The sequence below is a fragment of the Pinus tabuliformis genome, chromosome 2_2 (assembly GCF_031772625.1).
Source record: "Pinus tabuliformis cultivar Carrire ecotype Pingquan chromosome 2_2, CPIR1, whole genome shotgun sequence".
NCBI lineage: Eukaryota > Viridiplantae > Streptophyta > Pinopsida > Pinales > Pinaceae > Pinus > Pinus tabuliformis.
The window spans coordinates 800,818,747-800,837,307 of record NC_142300.1 but is presented as its reverse complement, the minus strand read 5'-3'; the positions used below and the strand labels follow the sequence as shown (position 1 = coordinate 800,837,307).

Sequence of the window (18,561 nt, the reverse complement as noted above, 5' to 3'; positions counted from 1 at the left end):
TGTTGTTTCAATTGTGTATGCGCTTGTGGCCCAACAGGAGGAGGCTTCCCACATTGATGGTGGGGGCTATCTAGAAGAAGGATTTCGAGGTGGAATGCTTCAATATCTCTCCTTTGCGTGGATGTGGCCGTAGGGGAAAATTATTCATCGTCCGGTCGGTAAAGTTGTGGGAAATCTCCTAGGTTGCCTGTACGTAGGGTGCATGGGGTTTGAAGCTACCTGATCCCTCCTCCTGTTTGGATATGTGTTCTTGTATTGTGTAGCGAGCCTCTTGATTTGCATTTATTTCCTTCCCATTTGCCTTCGCATTGTGGTTGCCACAGGCGGTCAAGTGATCGAGGTCCACCATTGCTGCTGTCTGGGTGGACTCCTAGGTGGCCTCGGTGTGTGGTGTGGAGGGTCGAGGGACATTTCTAAGAGAGATTGTGGGCTCAGTTCGTCTTGTTTTATTTCCTTCCATTTCCTCTGCGTTGAGGCTGTCGCAGGCGATCATGTGATCGAGGTCCATCATTGCTGCTGTCTGGGTGACTGCTAGGTGGCCCCTGTGCGGGGAGGGGTGACCTGGGGGGCATTTCTATGGGATGTTGCATGCTCAGTTTGTCTTGTATGATTTCCTTCCCTTGCCTTTGTGTCGAGGCTGCCATAGGCGATCATCCAATCGAGGTCCACTGTTGCTACTGTCCGGGTGGACTCCTAGGTGGCATCGGTGCAGGTGCAGGGAGGTTTGTATGGCCTCTCTATGATGGGATTTGTGCGATCAGTCATCCTCATTTAATTTTCCTTCCTTTTCCGTCACATTGAGGCTTCCGCAAGTGGTCGGGAGATCGAGGTCTGGCGTGGGCTTGCCCGCTTCTCCGGTGAATCATGATAACTCGATGGATCGCACAGCCCTTGTGCTAGTGATGCTTCATTCAAATTTCTACCCTATCAACTTTTGATGGTAGAATAGAGGCCTACCATGGTGGTGATGAGTAACGAAGAATTAGGGTTTGATTCCAGAGAGGGAGCCTTAGAAACGGCTACCACATCCAAGGAAGGGAGCAGGCGCGCAAATTACCCAATCCTGACATTGGGAGGTAGTGACAATAAATAACAATACTGGGCTCATCGAGTCTGGTAATTGAAATGAGTAGAATCTAAATCCCTTAACGAGGAGCCATTGGAGGGAAAGTATGGTGCTAGAAGCTGCGGTAATTCCATCTCCAATAGCGTATATTTAAGTTGTTTCAGTTAAAAATCTCATAGTTGGATCTTGGGTCGTAAATGTCGGTCCGCTTACTCGGTGTGCACCTGCCCTTCCGTCCCTTTTGTCGTTGGCGTGCTCCTGGCCATAATTGGCTGGGTCCCAGTTCCAACGCTATTACTTTGAAAAAATTAGAGTGCTCAAAGCAAGCTTATGCTCTGAATACATTAGCATGGAATAATGTAATAGGAGTCTAGTCCTATTGTGTTGGCCTTTGGGACCGGAGTAATGATTAATAGGGACTATCGGGGGCATTCATATTTCATTGTCAGAGGTGAAATTCTTGGATTTATGAAAGACAGACCACTATGAAATCATATGCAAAGGATTTTTCCATTAATCAAGAACGAATGTTGGGGGCTCGAAGACGATCAGATACCGTCCTAGTCTCAACCATAAATGATGCCAACCAGGGATCGACGGATGTTACTCTAAGGACTCCGCCGGCACCTTTTGAGAAATTAGAGTGTTTGGGTTCTGGGGGGAGTATGGTCGCAAGGTTGAAACATAAAGGAATTGACAGAAGGGCACCACCAGGAGTGGAGTCTGCTGCTTAATTTGACTCAACACGGGGAAACTTACCAGTTCCAGAGAAGGTCCCTCTCCTCTCGATGGCGGCCCTCTCCCTCTCCCTCTCCTTAACAGTCGAGCACCTAAAGGTCCTTATGGTCGAGCACCTAAAGGTCCTCTCCTCTCCTCTCCCTTATGGTCGAGCACCCTAAAGGGTCCTTAACAATCGAGCCTTCTTACGCATCCTTATGGTCGAACGATAAATCCCTCACCATCGGAATGGTGAGCCCCTACCGGGCCTCTCCTTAACAGTCTCTATCTGAATAAAGAGGATATGAAACTACAGGTGGTGAATCAACAATGACTGGATCTGTTACTCGGTAAATTGGCATAGATGCGGGTTCAAGTTCATAAGCTTGTTCCATATCGGTGTAGGAAGAGGTCGAGTTCGAGGGTCAAGTGTCGAGATCTATGTACGGCTGCTCTAGGCTATGACTGTCTCTAGTCGAGTATCCGTAAGGATTGACATATTGAGAGCTCTTTCTTGATTCTATGGGTGGTGGTGCATGGCCGTTCTTAGTTGGTGGAGTGATTTGTCTGGTTAATTCCGATAACGAATGAGACCTCAGACAGCTAACTAGCTACGCAGAGGTTCCCCTTCACGGCCAGCTTCTTACAGGAACTATGGCCATTTAGGCCATGGAAGTTTGAGGAAATAACAGGTCTGTGATGCCCTTAGATGTTCTGGGCCGCACACGCACTACACTGATGCAGCCAACGATTTTTTATTCCTGGTTCGAGAGGATCGAGAAATCTTCTCAAATTGCATTGTGATGGGGATAGACCATTGCAATTATTGGTCTTCAACGAGGAATTCCTAGTAAGCGGGTGTCATCAACTCGTGTTGACTACGTCGCTGCCCTTTGTACACACCGCTTGTCACTCCTACCGATTGAATGATCCGGTGAAGTGTTTGGATTGCGTCGACGATGGTGGTTTGCCGCCATCGACGTCATGAGAAGTTCATTAAACCTTATCATTTAGAGGAAGGAGAAGTCGTAACAAGGTTACTGTAGGTGAACCTGCGGTAGGATCATTGATAGCAGGGGTTTTCTTTTTTGGTTCGGTCTGGTTGCGTTTCGATTGCAATGTGGGACTTTGTGGTGCGTCTCTGGGGGAGTGGGTTTGGTGTTTGGCAGGAACATTGTTGGTTGCTTGTCTCGAGGTAACGCTTGTTTTTTCGTGTGTGCTTGCAAGCCATGCTTGTGCTTGTCCCACCCATTCTTTGTTTTTCTTCCCCCCAATGTGTTTCTGCAACTGGTTCAGAAGCTTGTTTCTTGGGAGCCCTTCTGACAATCTGTTCGGCTAGGCATGGTTGCTACAGAGTTGAGGTGCTTGGTAAATGCGATGGATAAATTTGGATTCATTCGTAGCGGCGGTGCTCGGTCTTTTGTTCATTGGAAGGCATGGGCGAAGGGTGCAGGCTTCCATATTTGGTTCTCTCGAAAAGGTGGCAGGGTTGATGTGTTGCTTGGGTGAGTTTTTTCGCTGGTGGTTGGGTCGAGGGAGTGGTTGCGTGCGCGCCTGGTAGCTCAAACCTTCCCTGAGGGGAGATTATCGGGGTGCGGTCAATATGGGATGGATGAACAATGGTTCAACCCGTTGGGCTGGCCACCCTAGTCCCTCCCGGCTGTTCCTCGACATGCCCTCATGGAAGGGTTGGGTGTCGAGGTAATGAAAAACCCATCCCTCGGTCTGAGCTCCATCGAGATCGCAATTTTCCCTGCCGACGGGCATGAGGGTGGAAATCTTATCTCGTGACTTTACCGTCGAGGGAATTCATCATCCTCTCGTGAGCCACTCCCCTTCTAAGGGAAAAAGAAGTAGCAGGTTGTGTCTTTGTTCCTCCCTTTGGATTGTGGGTTTTTTGTGGGACTTGTGTCATTTCTTTGTTTCGTGGTGTGAGCTTTGCGAATGTCCCTCTCTCTAGTGGCCTTGCACCATCGATGTATTTGTGGCCCGTGGCTTTCTCCAGCGTTGAGTGTCGGCCTGTGACAACTCCTCTTTGGAGTTTGATTCTTTGACCCCCGTTGACTTTCTCACTGGAAAGGTTGTTGGGTTTTTTGTGCACGGAGGGGTGCAATAGCGGGGTGGGTTTGTGTTATTGGCAGTAGTTTATTTTTCGTTTGAAGCCTTGTGCCACTGGGTTGGGGGGTTGTTTGCCTCTAAGTGACGTGCCTAAGACACTGGTCTCATCGTGGCCCTTGTCTTTTCTATTGGTCAATATTAGATTGTGATTTATTTGCTTGGTTGTTTTCTATGTTGTAAAGCTAGAAAGGGTGTTGTTATGAATGCATGTGGGAGGGTGTGAAGAGGTGGGATGCTTTTTTGATTGGGTGCCTTCTTTGATTTCTTTTTGGTTAGCGGACATCTACTCAGCGTGCTGTTGAGCTTCTCTCTTTTCTTGGGATCTTTGTTTCATTGGTGTTGTTTTCTTCCCTTCTTCCTTTCGGCCCCAGCTTTACGGAGGAGAGGTGGGATTGTTATGGATTGGTGTTTGGGAAGGACGAAAAGTAGTGCGAGTTCCCAGGGTGGCCACCCTAGTCCTTCTCGATCGCCGTCCCCTGTAGTTCCCCCCTTTTTCTGAAGGTGCAGGGTTTGGGAAGCTTGTTCTCTGTTTGAGCCTCCCCTTGTGAGCTGGTAGCCACGTTTGATATCTCTTGCTTTCCTGTTTTTTTCTTCCCTTCTTGCTTTTAGCCCCTTAGCTTTACGGAGAAAAGGTGGGATTGTTGTGGATTGGTGTTCAGGAAGGATGAAAAGCAGTGCGAGTTCCAAGGGTGGCCACCCTAGTCCTTCTCGATCATTGTCCCCTGCAGTTCCTCCCCTTTTTGCGAAGGCACGGGGGTGGGGAAGCTTGTTCTCTATTTGAGCCTCCCCCTGTGAGCCGGTAGACACGTTTGATATCTCTCTTTCTTTCATGTTGTTTTCTTCCCTTCTTCATTTCAGCCCCTAGCTTTACGGAGAAAAGGTGGGATTGTTGTGGATTGGTGTTCGGGAAGGATGAAAAGCAGTGCGAGTTCCAAGGGTGGCCACCCTAGTCCTTCTCGATCGCTATCCCCTGCAGTTCTGCCCTTTTTGTGAAGGCACGGGTTTGGGGAAGCTTGCTCTCTGTTTGAAGCCTCCCCTTGTGAGCCGGTAGCCACGGTTGATATATCCCTTTCTCTCTTGTTGTTTTCTTCCCTTCTTCCTCATGGCCCTAGTGTTACGGAGAAAAGGTGGGATTGTTGTGGATTGGTGTTCCGGAAGGACGAAACGTAGTGCGAGCTCCCGGGGTGGCCACCCTAGTCCTTCTCAATCATCGTCCCCTTCAATTCCCCCCTTTCATCGAAGGCACGGGGCTTGGGAGGCTTGTGCTTTGTTTGTGCTTTTTTTCTACCCTTTTCTTCCTTTCGGTCCCTAGCTTTACGTAGAAAAGGAGGAATTGTTGTGGAATGGTGTTGGGGAAGGTCTAAAAGCAGTACGAGCTCCCAGGGTGGCCACCCTAGTCCTTCTCAATCATTGTTCCACGCATTTCCCCCTTTTTTGCAAGGGTGTGGGGCTAGGGGAGATTGTCCTCTGTTCGAGCCTCCCCCTGTGAGGGGGTTAGACACCTTTGTTTCTCTTTCTCTCATGCGTTTTTCCTCCTTTTTCCCCTTGGCCTTACATTTGTTATGGGGGGTGCCCCTATTCAGTTTTGTGGCTGATTTTTCGGTAATACATGGAAACGACTCTCGGCAACGGATATCTCAACTCTTGTTAAGATGAAGAACGTAGAGAAATGTGATACTTAGTGTGAATTGCAGAATCCTATGAATCATTGAGTTTTTGAATGAAATTTGCGCCTGAGGCCTCGATCGAGGGCACGTCTGTCTAGGTGTCGCATCCCATTCAAACGCGCTCACTGCAATATGCTAGGGAGCAGTGGACTTGGTCATCCTTGCCCCATGCGGTGCGGTCAGCTGAAATACCTCAAGTGATGTTTCATGGCGTGCGTCAGCGAGTGGTGATCTTGTCCCCTTGGATGGGCAGTGGGCGTTAGCTGATGTGGGCTTTGTGTGGCATCGCTCAAACTTGCTTTGCTCTCTCTTGTCCTCCCATGGGGTAGGGCAGATTTAGCTCCAACTTTGTGACCTCAGCTCAGGCGAGAACACCCGCTGAGTTTAAGCATATAATTAAGCAGAGGAAAAGAAACTTAAAAGGATTCCCCTAGTAGCAGCGAGCAAACCGGGAAGAGCCCAGCATGAAAATCAGGCGGCGGCGTTGCCTAAATTGTAGTCTGTAGAAGCATCCTCAGTGGCGGACCTGGGCCAAGTCCCTTGGAAGAGGGCGCCTGAGAGGGTGACAGCCCCGTCGGCCCGGGACCCTGCCGCATCACGAGGCATTGTCGGTGAGTTGGGTTGTTTGGGAATGCAGCCCTAATTGGGTGGTAAATTCCGTCCAAGGCTAAATATGGGCAAGAGACCGATAGCGAACAAGTACCGCGAGGGAAAGATGAAAATGACTTTGAAAAGAGAGTTAAAGAGTGCTTGAAATTGCCAGGAGGGAAGCAGATGGAGGTTTTCGATGCGTCTCGGTTGGATGTGGAACGACTCAGGCTGGTCCACCGCTCGACATGAGGTGCAAACCAACAAAGGCTGTTGCATCGTCACAAGTGTGGGTGGATTACTGCCTGTCAGTTTGCCATTGCGGTGGTTGAGGAACGAAGCGTGCACCCTTGTGGTGGGCCGTGTGCATCTGCGCACTCGTGGTGTTGGTTGGTGGGTTTTCCATTCGACCCGTCTTGAAACACAAACCAAGGAGTCTAACATGTGTGCAAGTCGGCGGGTTTGAAAACTTGCGAGGCACAAGGAAGCTGACAGGCGAGATCCCCTCTCTGGGGGGTGGCATCGTCGACCGACCTTGAGCTTATGCGAAGGGTTCGAGTTCAAGCACACCTGTTGCGACCCGAAAGATGGTGAACTATGCCTAAGCAGGGCGAAGCCAGAGGAAACTCTGGTGGAGACTCGTAGCGATACTGACGTGAAAATCATTCGTCTGACTTGGGTATAGGGGCGAAATACTAATCGATCCATCTAGTAGCTGGTTTCCCCCGAAGTTTCCCTCAGGATAGCTGGAGCTCACGCGCGAGTTTTATCAGGTAAAGCAAATAATTAGAGGCATCGGAGATGTAATGCCCTCGATCTATTCTCAAACTTTAAATAGGTAAGAGGGTGCGGCTGTTCCATTGAGCCGCGCCATGGAATCGAGAGCTCCAAGTGGGCCATCTTTGGTAAGCAGAACTAGCGATGCGGGATGAACCGAAAGTCAAGTTACGGTGTCGAATTACGCGCTAACCTAGATCCCATAAAGGGTGTTGGTTGATTAAGATAGCAGGACGATGGTCATGGAAGTTGAAATCTGCTAAGGAGTGTGTAACAACTCACCTGCTGAATCAACTAGCCCCGAAAATGGATGGCGTTGAAGCGCATAACCTATAATCAACTGTCGGAGCAATTGCCTGGCTCCGATGAGTAGGAGGACGCGGGGATCATTCAGAAACCTCGGGCGTGAGCTTGGGTGGATCAGCCCCCGATGCAGATCTTGGTGGTAGTAGCAAATATTTAAATGATAACTTTGAAGACTGAAGTGGGGAAAGGTTCCATGTGAACAACACTTGGACATGGGTTAGTCGATCCTAAGAGATGGGGAAGTCTTGTATCAAGGGTGCACTCTGCACGAGCATTGAAAGGGAATCGGGTTAGTATTCCCGAACCGGGACATGGTGGTAGGCGGCAACGTTAGGAAATATGGAGACGTCGTCGGGGGACCCAGGAAGAGTTATCTTTTATTTTTAACAGCTTGCCCACCTTGAATCGGTTCACCCGGAGATAGGGTCCAGCAAGTGGAAGAGAATCGCATGTCTTGCGTTGTCCAGTGTGCCCTCAGTGGCCCTTGAAAATCTGGAGGACCGAGTATCGTTAATGCCCGGTTGTACTCATAACCGCATCAGGTCTCCAAGGTGAACAACCTATGGTCAATAGAATAATGTAGGTAAGGGAAGTCAGCAAAACAGATCCGTAAATTTGGGAAAAGGATTGGCTCTAAGGGCTGGGCCTAGGGGTCTACGCCCTCAACTCGTGGGTTGTCGGCAGTCTGCCCGAGCTGCTCTCATGGCGAGGGCGGGAAGTCACGTGCGATTGCGCTACTGGCGTAGAATGCCCCCTGCCGGGGGCTTTTCCCTAGGGGTCGAACAGTCGACTCAGAACTAGTACAGACAAGGGGAATCAGACTGTTTATGTAAAACAAAGCATTGCGATGGTCCCTGCGGATGTTGAAGCAATGTGATTTCTGCCCAGTGCTCTGAATGTCAAAGTGAAGAAATTCAACCAAGCGCGGGTAAATGGCGGGAGTAACTATGACTCTCTTAAGGTAGCCAAATGCCTCGTCATTTAATTAGTGATGCACATGAATGGATTAACGAGATTCCCACTATCCCTATCTACTATCTAGTGAAACCATAGCCAAGGGAACGGGCTTGGCAGAATCAACAGGGAAAGAAGACCCTGTTGAGCTTGACTCTAGTCTAACTTTGTGAAATGACTTGAGAGGTGTAGAATAAGTGGGAGCCATTTTCGGTGCAAGTGAAATAGCACTACTTTTAATGTTATTTTACTTATTCCGCGGGGCGGAGATGGGGAAAAAACCCCTGTTTTTGGCCTTAAGGCACGTTTCAGCGGGTCGATCCGGGTGGAAGACATTGTCAGGTGGGGAGTTTGGCTAGGGCGGCACATCTGTTAAAAGATAACGCAGGTGTCCTAAGATGAGCTCAAAGAGAACATAAATCTCATGTGGAAGAAAAGGGTAAAATATCATTTTATTTTGGTTTTTAGTATGAATACAAACTGTGAAAGCATGGCCTATTAATCCTTTAGATTTTTAGAATTTGGAGCTAGAGGTGTCAGAAAAGTTACCACAGGGATTATTGGCTTGTGGCAACCAAGTGTTCATAGCGACGTTGCTTTTTTATCCTTCGATGTCGGCTCTTCCTATCATTATGAAGTAGAATTCACCAAGTGTTGGATTGTTCACCCACCAATAGGGAACGTGAGCTGGGTTTAGACCGTGGTGAGACAGGTTAGTTTTACCCTACTGATGAACTGTACCGCAATAGTAATTCAACTTAGTACGAGAGGAACCATTGATTCACACAATTGGTCATCGCGCTTGGTTGAAAAGATAGTGGCACGAAGCTACCATGTGTCAGATTATGACTGAATGCCTCTAAGTTAGAATCCATGCTAGAAGCAGTGCATGTCACTCTTCGACTGTATCTCGACTCACAGTAGGGGCGTCGCTTTGTCGCCCCCAGGGGCCCATGTCATTTGCAAACCGTGATCGTGAAGCATCTTGGTTAGGGTAGCTTTGAAGTTCAATTCCAAACGGTCGTTGAGAAGAATCCTTTGCAGATGACTTAAATATGCGACAGGGTATTGTAAGTGGCAGAGTGGCCTTGCTACCACGATCCACTGAGATTCAGCCCTTGGTCGCCTCGATTCAGAGCTTCGCTCTTGTCACAAACAAAATCCAGGCAACCCTCTCGTGCCTCTGCCTCTTCCTCCAGACGATAATTTTTCATTTCTTGGGGGCGGAAAATTTGGTGTTTCCACACTGCGACGGAAAAGGCGCCGAAGCCCGGAAAAACTGGGGTTTCCATGTCACGCCCCGCCTCCCAAAATCTGGGGTTTCTATGCTGAGCCCTGGCGCCCAAAATTTGGGGTTTCCACTCGGCGCCCAAAAGTTGGGGTTTCCACTCGGTGCCTAAAATTTCGGGTTTCCACCGGGCACCTAAAATTCAGGGCTTCCATGTCGTGCCAAAAATTTGGGGTTTCCACCAAGCACCTAAAATTCGGGGGTTCCGCCCGGCGTAGAAAAAAAAAAATGGGGTATCCATGTCATGCCTAAAATTTGTGGTTTCCACTCAGCGCAAATTCTTTTCGGGTTTACAAGTCGCGCCCAAGCTTGGGGAAACTTGGGGTTTCCATGTCGCGCCCGGACGCCCAAGCCGGGGGAAACTTGGGGTTTCCATGTCGTGCCCTGACCGAAACCGGCGGCGCCCAAGCCTGGGGAAACTTTGGGTTTCCGAGTCACGCCCTGACACCCAAGCTTGGGGAAACTTGGGGTTTCCGAGTTGCTCCATGACCGAAGCCGATGGCGCCCAAGCCTGCAGAAACTGAGTGTTTCCAAGTCACGCCCCGGTGCCCAGGCCTGGGGAAACTTGGGGTTTCCATGTCGCGCCACGACTGAAGCCGGCGGCGCCCAAGCCTGTGGAGACTCGGGGTTTTCCATGTCGCGCCCTAGCACCCAAGCCTGGGAAACTTGGGATTTCCATGTCCCGCCCTTGATGGAACCACAGGTTTCCACATTTTACAGCACGATGGAATCACGGGGTTTTCAACAATGCCCCAACACGGGGAACTTGGGGTTTCCATGACGATGCAAACCAGCTCGCAAGTCTTGGGAACTTAGGGTGTTTTGAAATCGCTTCCCAAGTCTGGGGAACTCACTATTTCCATGTCGCGGCACACCCTGAATCGCCCGAGAGTCTGTGGAACTTCGGATTTCCATGTCGTGGGGACACGAAGAGCCGCCAAAGTCTGGGGAACTTGGGGTGTCCATTTTGCGGTGCGATGAAAACTGCTACCCAAGTCAGTGGACACACACGGGGTTTCCATTTCGCGTCACAACAAAAATTGCTACCCAAGTCTGGGAAACACAGTGTAAGGACCTGCGGTTTGGTTTCTCCCGTCGGTGCGAAGTGCGAACTCTACGAACAAAATGTGCGAAGAGACATAAGTATAATGTGCATTAGAGGTGGAGCGATGGTAGGTTTATAGAGTGGGAGCATTTGGCATAACCACGGGCCGACTTGAATGAAGGATTGTTTGCCGACCAACAATCGGATGACAAGTTTATGACATGTAAGGACGTTTTCGTACACGGTGGTCGATTCAGCCTGGGCAGCGACTCACCCAACCGCTCGTATAAATATGGTAAGGCGTTGGAGAATTTGGCATTCATACGAAGATGGACATTTGAACATGAGAATTCGGTGATCAAGAAAAAAGTGAGAAGTAGTGGAGCAGGTCGCAAAAGAGGTGTGGGCATATATGCACCCACTCTTGGGCAAGCACACACGATACGCACAGGTTTCAGTTATCTGGTGAGGGCGTGGGTAAGGAACGCACCCGCTGTTCGGTGTGACACGGGGTGCCTTGGGTAGGTCGCCCGCTCGTCGTGGAGGTGTCTCGGGTGACTTGGGTAAGTCACCCACCCTTCGTGCAAAAGGAAACATGGGGTGACTCGGGTGAGGTCACCCGCCCAGGAGTAGGGTCGGCAACTTGTGTGAGGGCGCGCTCACCTAGCTCGGGAAAGGAACTCTGTTGGCACACGGAGGTGTTGCCTATTTGTAAAATTGGCTAAGTATGAAACTTGGTGTTTCCCAAGTATACTTGTAAAGTCTCATAAACATTGTAGAGTTGAATAATATATTGTATTCCGGCAGACTCATTGTTCAGGGAGTTTCCCTTCCCTTTATACTGTTCAATTGTGTTCTTCATGTATAATTGCTGATGACAATGAATGTGTATGGGTGTTCATTGGTATAAAGGAAACAGAATCATACTTGGTTGTGAAAAACAAACTAAGTAGACTAATGGTTAGGTGTAGTCCATGAACATAAGTATTGGTGAAAAGAAAGTGTTCGGTGGTGCCGCACCTCACCAAGTACGACCGAAAGACTACTGTAGGCCTAGGGACATGACACGCGGGGCTCCCATGTTGCTCGCTCCATGTTGGGCATGGCGCACGCCCCTTGATACCTGCACGATGGGCGAGCCACCGACGAAAGGCGCGTGGGTGACCCTTGTTGCGTGCCCATATGAAAGAGGTGACCATGTGCGGATGAGTTAGGATGCAGGTAGGTGTGTGACGTGTAGTGATGGGTGTAATTGGTGAGGTGTTGGAGCCGACCCATGGGTGCGACGGTGCACATGAAGGGATGCGGCGGTTTGTTGGAATGGGGCGTGTCGAGGTTATGTGGCAGGTCAGCCGAGAATGCATGTTGATGGAGCCGACCCTTGTTATCCTCGAGAGACACGGTCCTTGGGTGAAAGGATGCGTATAAGTAAGGAGGATGGTGTTCGACGAAGGGACATCGAACTCAGACTTCCACATCGCAGAACAAGTGCGAAGGAAGGAGTTGGGTGAACACGGAAGGAAGAAGAGGATGCGGGTAAGAGGGTCGCATCGGCGGCCGAATTACAGAGAGTGGGTCAGGCTTGGTATCGCGGACAGGCAGAGCGAGGCGGCTTACCATCCGGGCAGGCAGGCCACACTGTGTGCGGGCCATGCACCCTCACTATGGACCGCACCAACGGGAAGAGTTTGGGCACCGCGGAAGGGAAAGTTGGGCAGACAGGTTCGCAGTTCAGGTGTGGAGTTGTGTCATGCAGGCCACGGGCCAGTGCAGCATGACCACACGACACGATAGGTTGAAAGAATAATTGAAGAAGATAAATTTATCGCAAGTTATTTTCGCTGCATTGTTAAGAACACTTATTGGAAAATTGACCGAGTGTTGAAGTAGGCGCAGACCATGTACTCAAGTATTGGTAAAAGTAAAAAGTACGGCGGTGCCGCACCTGCTTATGTGTGGTTGAAATACTACCACTAGGATAGGAGCATGACATGGGGTCTCCCAGTCCCTCCTCGACAAAAGTCGCCAAATTGTGGGGAACCCGGGGATTCCATGTCCCGCCTTGTCGAAAGCATCCCAAGTGCGGGAAATTTGGGGTTTCCATGTCTCGTCATGATGGAAATCACCCCAGGTGCAGTAAACTTGGTGTACATCGAGCCTGTAACCTCACATCAAGAAAAAGGCTCGGTTGATCAAGAGAATGAATATTCCTTCATTGGTAAAGGATATCGCTAAGGATCAAAGGTTGGAGTCTCTTATAGAGCTAGTCCACCATGGACTATCAAAAGTTGAAAGAAGGACAGAGTACGGGGAACGAAGTGCCAAAGAAATAAAGTGCAGAGAGGAGGAAGGACTTGGCTTGTGCTTGGGGGATATTATTGTCAAGGGTCTATGGCTTCGCAATGACCAATAAGAAGCTTGAATGAGAGAAATTTACGGAAGGGTTTTCCTCTCAAAGAGAGAGAGGGGTTTTTCCCTGGTAGAGAGCCAACATCTTGTGTTCTTGTTCTTATGTTTTTCGCACCAGTTTGATGAAAGTAAACAAACATGCATTAATAAGAAGAGAAGAAGATTAAGATAACATGATAAATTGCAAAAGAGCTTCAAATTGTTATCAAGTTTGGAAGAATCCTGCTATACCCCATTGCCCTAGATTCTTCAACGCTATATCGGAGCTAAGGTGACACATCAAGGGAAGGGAATCTCAAGAACATCCGCAAGGTTGAAGCATCAAGCCAAGAAGTATCAATCACATCAAGGACAAGAAGGTCTACCATCTATCATTCATCATGGAAGACTACAAAGCAAGAAGAAACGCCTTGTATAAAGGCACCTACAAGAAGAACAAATCAAAGAGGGACCTACATCAAGCAACACCATCTTGAAGAATGAAAGGCACTAGGAGTCAAGTCATCAAGAAAGTACATTTGAAGAAAGCAACTTGAACAACATCAAGATCTAAGGAAGGCAAGCCATCAAGTCTTCAAGAAGAAAGCAAGTTCACTACATCTCAAACTCTATCAAGTAAGTATATGTCCCCTTCTGAGTATACCTCACTGTCTTTTTGCAAGGAAAGTAACAAATTGGTTGGGATCACTACATGTCCATAGTCCAATGGTTTGTATGCCAAGAGTATGGATGCTACAAAAGGGATTGTCCTAAACTTAAGAAGGACAACAAAAACAAGAGAAAAAGGGAAGAAGCTCATGTAATTCAAGAAGTGAAAGAAGACGACAAGAAGCAAAAGAAGGAAGATCCTCCTATGACTATGTCAACATCTTTGCATAGAGTCTTCTTTCAAAGGGGGTAGAGGTCTCATTGGGGGTCCCATTTATGGGATTCAAGAGAGGATTATATACAGGCAAGAGCAGATGAAGCAAGAAAGGCTACACCAATCGAGGAGAACTATCAAATAAAGCCGTGATGATAAAAGCATAATCAAGATGAGGTATGTATGCATCAAAGTTTAAGTCATGTCTTCATATATATTGATTGGGTCATGGGAAAAGTTCTAGAATCACGATCAAGAATAAAAGGATCTCTTTCACCAACGACATGCTCAGAGCATGTGCTACAGTGGAGTAAAAGGTCAACATGAATAAGTGCTCTCATAAGGAGTATAAGGTGGTTGACCAATCAATCCAAGAAGAAGCAAATGAAGAACATCGTGGTCACAAAGAATAACTATTTGACAAGATTCCTCAACATCTGTCGAAAGAAGGCATGACAACTCTGACAAAGGAAGAAAAAGATAAAGGACCCTTGACACCTACGAAGGCCTTGGAGATAGTAAGGTGCAGATAACTGATTCAACTCTACAAATATGTCATGATGAAGAGCAATATCACGACGAAGTCATGAAGGGCCACTAAATCAAAGTACGAGAACAAGCGAGTACAACTAAACATCCATGTGATTAGTGTTATGAAGGATAGACAAGGTGACAAAGGAGTAGCTAGATGAAAAAAAGGACCTGATATATATCAAGAAGGCCACTTTCCACGAAGGGAGCAATGACATGACAAACCATGAGGGAAAGTGATCGATGGCGAGTACCCTGCCAAGAAGAAGTTCAAACAAAGACTTCATGACATCAAAGGAAAGAAGGAGATCAAGCGGCTGAAGGACCCACAAAGAAGATGTTGTTGATGAATGGGCAAGTCCCTAGCTAAGAGGGAGTTCGAACTAGTTCCCAAGTACAAAGGAGCTTGGACAAGTTCCTTGTCAGAGGAAACTTGGGCATGCCTTCCCAATTAAGGGGAAGAGATAGACACAACATTCATGTCTTCACTTGGCAAGAAATAACAAGAGGATTGGGCAATCATTTGGCATCTGATGCTCTTTGAGGATGTGTAGGGCACGCAAGACAAGAGTAGGCAAGAGGAGCGATATTCTTTGAGGGTTGGGAACCCAAGACAAGAATTGTCCTAGAAGATCATACTTAGGGAACACCTGGGTGGGTATGTACCTTTAGAGACAATGACCAAGGTGTTTATAAGCCATTGGCCTCGCTAAAATTGTGCTCTGATCTTATGAGAGATAAAGCTGTTAGTCAAGGCTTGTTATGAACAATGTTGGCTAATAGGATGCTATAACAGATGGGTTGCCAATCCGGTTTCTCTTATGTGAATTATTCAAGATTGAAAAATAGCCAAACACCTTGTAATGATTTATGAATACCTCCCTAGTTAAGAGGGGGTGTTGAAGAAAGTGTAACTAGGTTCGGTCATCATAAATGTACTTTTGATATTTGTATTTATTCAAGAAAATAATATATATATATATATATATATATATATATATTTATCATTGAGTTTCTTGCTCATTGAAATAGGCCCAACACATGTTAAAGTGTTATAAAGAGTCAAAAGAAAATGTTGAAGACCTTAAGGGCATGTTACCCCAGGTATATTTATGTATTAGAGTCAAAGATATTCCTACCCTCTTGCCTTCGTTCGGATTGTGCACCCATTCAAACCCCAAATTTCCTTCGGGCGGGCCGGGTCATCCCGTGTCGTGCCATGTGTGGGGGTGCACGGGCACACATGGGCATGCCAAAAATGCTAAGTCATGACCACCTGTGTGCCTTTTTTGTTCGGGTCGTGTCGTGCCGTGTGTGGGTGCCCCGACACACGTGGCCGTGCCAAAAATTCTAAGTTGTCACCGCCCGTGTGCTTCTGCATATTCGTGCAGCCCGTTTTCCTGACACTCCCTCGGGCCTTCGTTCGGGTCGTGCACCCATGGAAACCCCAAATTTCGTTCGGGCCGTGCACACATGGAAACCCCAAATTCCGTTCGGGTGGGTCGGGTCTTGTTGTGTGTGGGTTCCCGTGCAAACGCGTTCGGGCGAGTCGAGTCGGGTTGGGTCGTGTTGTGTTTTGCGTGGGTGCTCGGGAACATGTGGCTGTGCAAAAAATGTTAGGGCATGAACACCCGTGTGCCTCCTGCACGTTCGTGCGACCCATTTGCCTGATGCTCCGTCGTGCACCCATGGAAACCCAAAATTTCATTCGGGCGGGTTGGGTCGTGCGGTGCATGGGTGCTCGGGCACATGTCGCAGTGCCAAAAATGCTAAGTCATGACCCCCCGTGTGCCTTCTACACGTTCATGTGGCCTGTTTTCCGACACTACATTGTGCCTTCGTTTGGGTCGCGCACCCATGGAAACCCCAAATTTCGTTAGGGTTGTGCATACAAGGAAACCCCAAATTTTTTTCAATCTGGCTTGTGTCGTGTCGTGTGTGGGTGTTCGTGCAAACGCGTTCGGGTGGGTTGGGTTGGCTCGCACAAGGCCGGTCGGGCCGTGTGTGCAGTATTGTGGCTGCCCAGGCACACATGGCCATTCCAAAAATACTAAGTCGTGACCGCCTGTGTGTCTTCTGCATGTTCGTGTGGCCCATTTTCTTGATGCTCCCTCGTGCCTTCGTTCGGGTTGTGCGCCCACGGAAACCCCAAAATTTTGTTCGGGTCATGCACCCATGGAAACCCCAAATTTTGTTCGGGCAGGTCGGGACATGTTGTGTGCGGGTGCCCGTGCAAACGGGTCGGGTCAGGTCGGGTCATGTTGTGTGACGGTGCCCCAGGCACACGTGGTTGTATAAAAAATGCTAAGTTGTGATCGGGGGTGGGCTTTGTGCACGATCGTGCTGCCCGTTTTCCCAAATCTCCCTTGTGACCTCATTTTGTTTGTGTGTCGGAGCCCATGTAAACTCGTTCGAGGGGGTCATTTGCCGTGTAAAAACTTGTTCGGGAGGGTCATTTTCCATGTAAACTTGTTCAGGCGGGTCGTTTGAGGGCGCCTATGTAAACTCGTTTGGGTGGGTTGGGCGAGGGCATCGTTGCAAACCCGTTCGGGGGGGGGGTTGTTTGGATGGGTCGGGCGAGGGCATCCGTGCAAAACCGTTCAGGTGGGTCGGGCGAGGGCGTCCATGCAAACTCGTTCGGGCGGGTCAGGCGACGGCGTCCATGCAAAACCCATTCGGGCAGGTCGGGCGAGGGCGTACATGCAAACTCGTTCGAGTGGGTCAGGCGGAGGGCGTCCATGTCAACTCGTTCAGGTGGGTCATTCGAGGGCGTCCGTGTGAACTCATTCGGGCAGGTCGTTCGGGGCGAGGGCGTGCAGGGGCGAACAAGCCTATATCAAAAAATGCTAAGTTGTGACCCGAGGTTGGCTTTGTGCACATTCGTGCAGCTCATTTGCCCGGCTCTAGCTTGTCGCTTCATTTCGGTCGTGCGGGCGCCCATGCAAAATCGTTCAGGAGGGCGTCCGTGTGAACTCTTCGGGGGGGTGGTGGTTTGGGCAAGGGCGTGCCTGCGTGAACGAGCCCGTATCAAAAAATGTTAAGTTGTGACCTAAGCTTGGCTTTGTGCATGTTCGTGCAGCTCGTTTTCCGACTCTCCCTTGTCGCTTCATTTTGGTCGTGCGAGCACCCATGCAAAATCGTTCGAGTGGGTCGTTTGAGGGCATAGGTTTGAACTCGTTCGGGCGGGTCGTTCGGGCGAGGGTGCTTCCGAGCGAACGAGCCCGTATCAGAAAATGCTAAGTTGTGACCCGATGTTGGCTTTGTGCCACATTCGTGCAGATCGTTTGCCTGACTCTCCCTTGTCACGTTGTTTCGGTTGTGCGGGTGCCCATGGCAAAATCTTTCGGGTGGGTCGTTTGAGGGCGTCCGTGTGAACTCGTTCGGGTGGGTCGTTCGGGCAAGGGTGTGCCTGGGCGAACGAGCCCGTATAAAAAATGCTAAGTTGTGACCCGAGGTTGGCTTTGTTCATGTTCGTGCACCTCGTTTGCCTGGCTCTCCCTTGTTGCTTCGTTTCGGTCGTTCGGGCGCCCATGCAAAATCGTTCGGGTGGGTCGTTTGAGGGCGTCTGTGTGAACTCGTTCGGGCGGGTCGTTCGGGCGAGGGCGTGTCTGGGCAAACAAGCCCGATATCAGGCTAAGTTGTGACCCAAGGTTGGCTTTGTGCACGTTCGTGTAGCTCGTTTTCCTGGCTCTCCCTTGTCGCTTGGTTTCGGTCGTGCAGGCACCATACAAAATCGTTCGGGTGGGTCATTGAGGGCGTCCATGTGAACTCGTTCGGGAAGGTCGTTTGAGGGCATCCGTGTGAAGTCGTTCGGGGGGTCATTTGGTGAGGGTGTGCTCGGGCGAATGAGCCCGTATCAAAAAGTGCTAAGTTGTGACTTGAGGTTGGCTTTGTGAATGTTCGTGCAGCTCATTTTCTTGGCTCTCCCTTGTCGCTTCATTATGGTCGTGCGGGTTCCCATGCAAAATCGTTCGGGAGGGTCGTTTGAGGGGTCCGTTGTGAACTCGTTCGGGCGGGTCGTTCGCAGTGAGGGTGCTTCCGAGCAAACGAGCCCGTATCAGAAAATGCTAAGTTGTGACCCGAGGTTGGCTTTTGTGCCGTTTGTGCAGCTCGTTTGCCCGGATCTCCATTGTCACTTCGTTTCAGTCATGTGGGCACCCGTGTAAAATCATTCAGGTGGGTCGTTTGAGGGCGTCCGTGTGAACTCATTCGGGCAGGTCGTTCGGGCAAGGG

The 18,561-nt window shown here is 49.3% G+C and overlaps 2 non-coding genes and 1 pseudogene across 2 annotated transcripts; all 3 read left to right on the top strand.

Moving 5' to 3' along the window:
- Nucleotides 1–1,723: 1,723 nt before the first annotated feature.
- On the top strand, nucleotides 1,724–2,844 carry LOC149195184 (18S ribosomal RNA; annotated as a pseudogene).
- Nucleotides 2,845–5,518: 2,674 nt separating this feature from the next.
- LOC149195183 (5.8S ribosomal RNA) lies at nucleotides 5,519–5,672 on the top strand. Its single transcript, XR_016255326.1, has one exon. It is a non-coding gene; the product is annotated as a 5.8S ribosomal RNA (ribosomal RNA).
- A 247-nt stretch (nucleotides 5,673–5,919) lies between these two features.
- LOC149195182 (25S ribosomal RNA) lies at nucleotides 5,920–9,329 on the top strand. Its single transcript, XR_016255548.1, has one exon. It is a non-coding gene; the product is annotated as a 25S ribosomal RNA (ribosomal RNA).
- The last annotated feature ends 9,232 nt before the right edge of the window (nucleotides 9,330–18,561 follow it).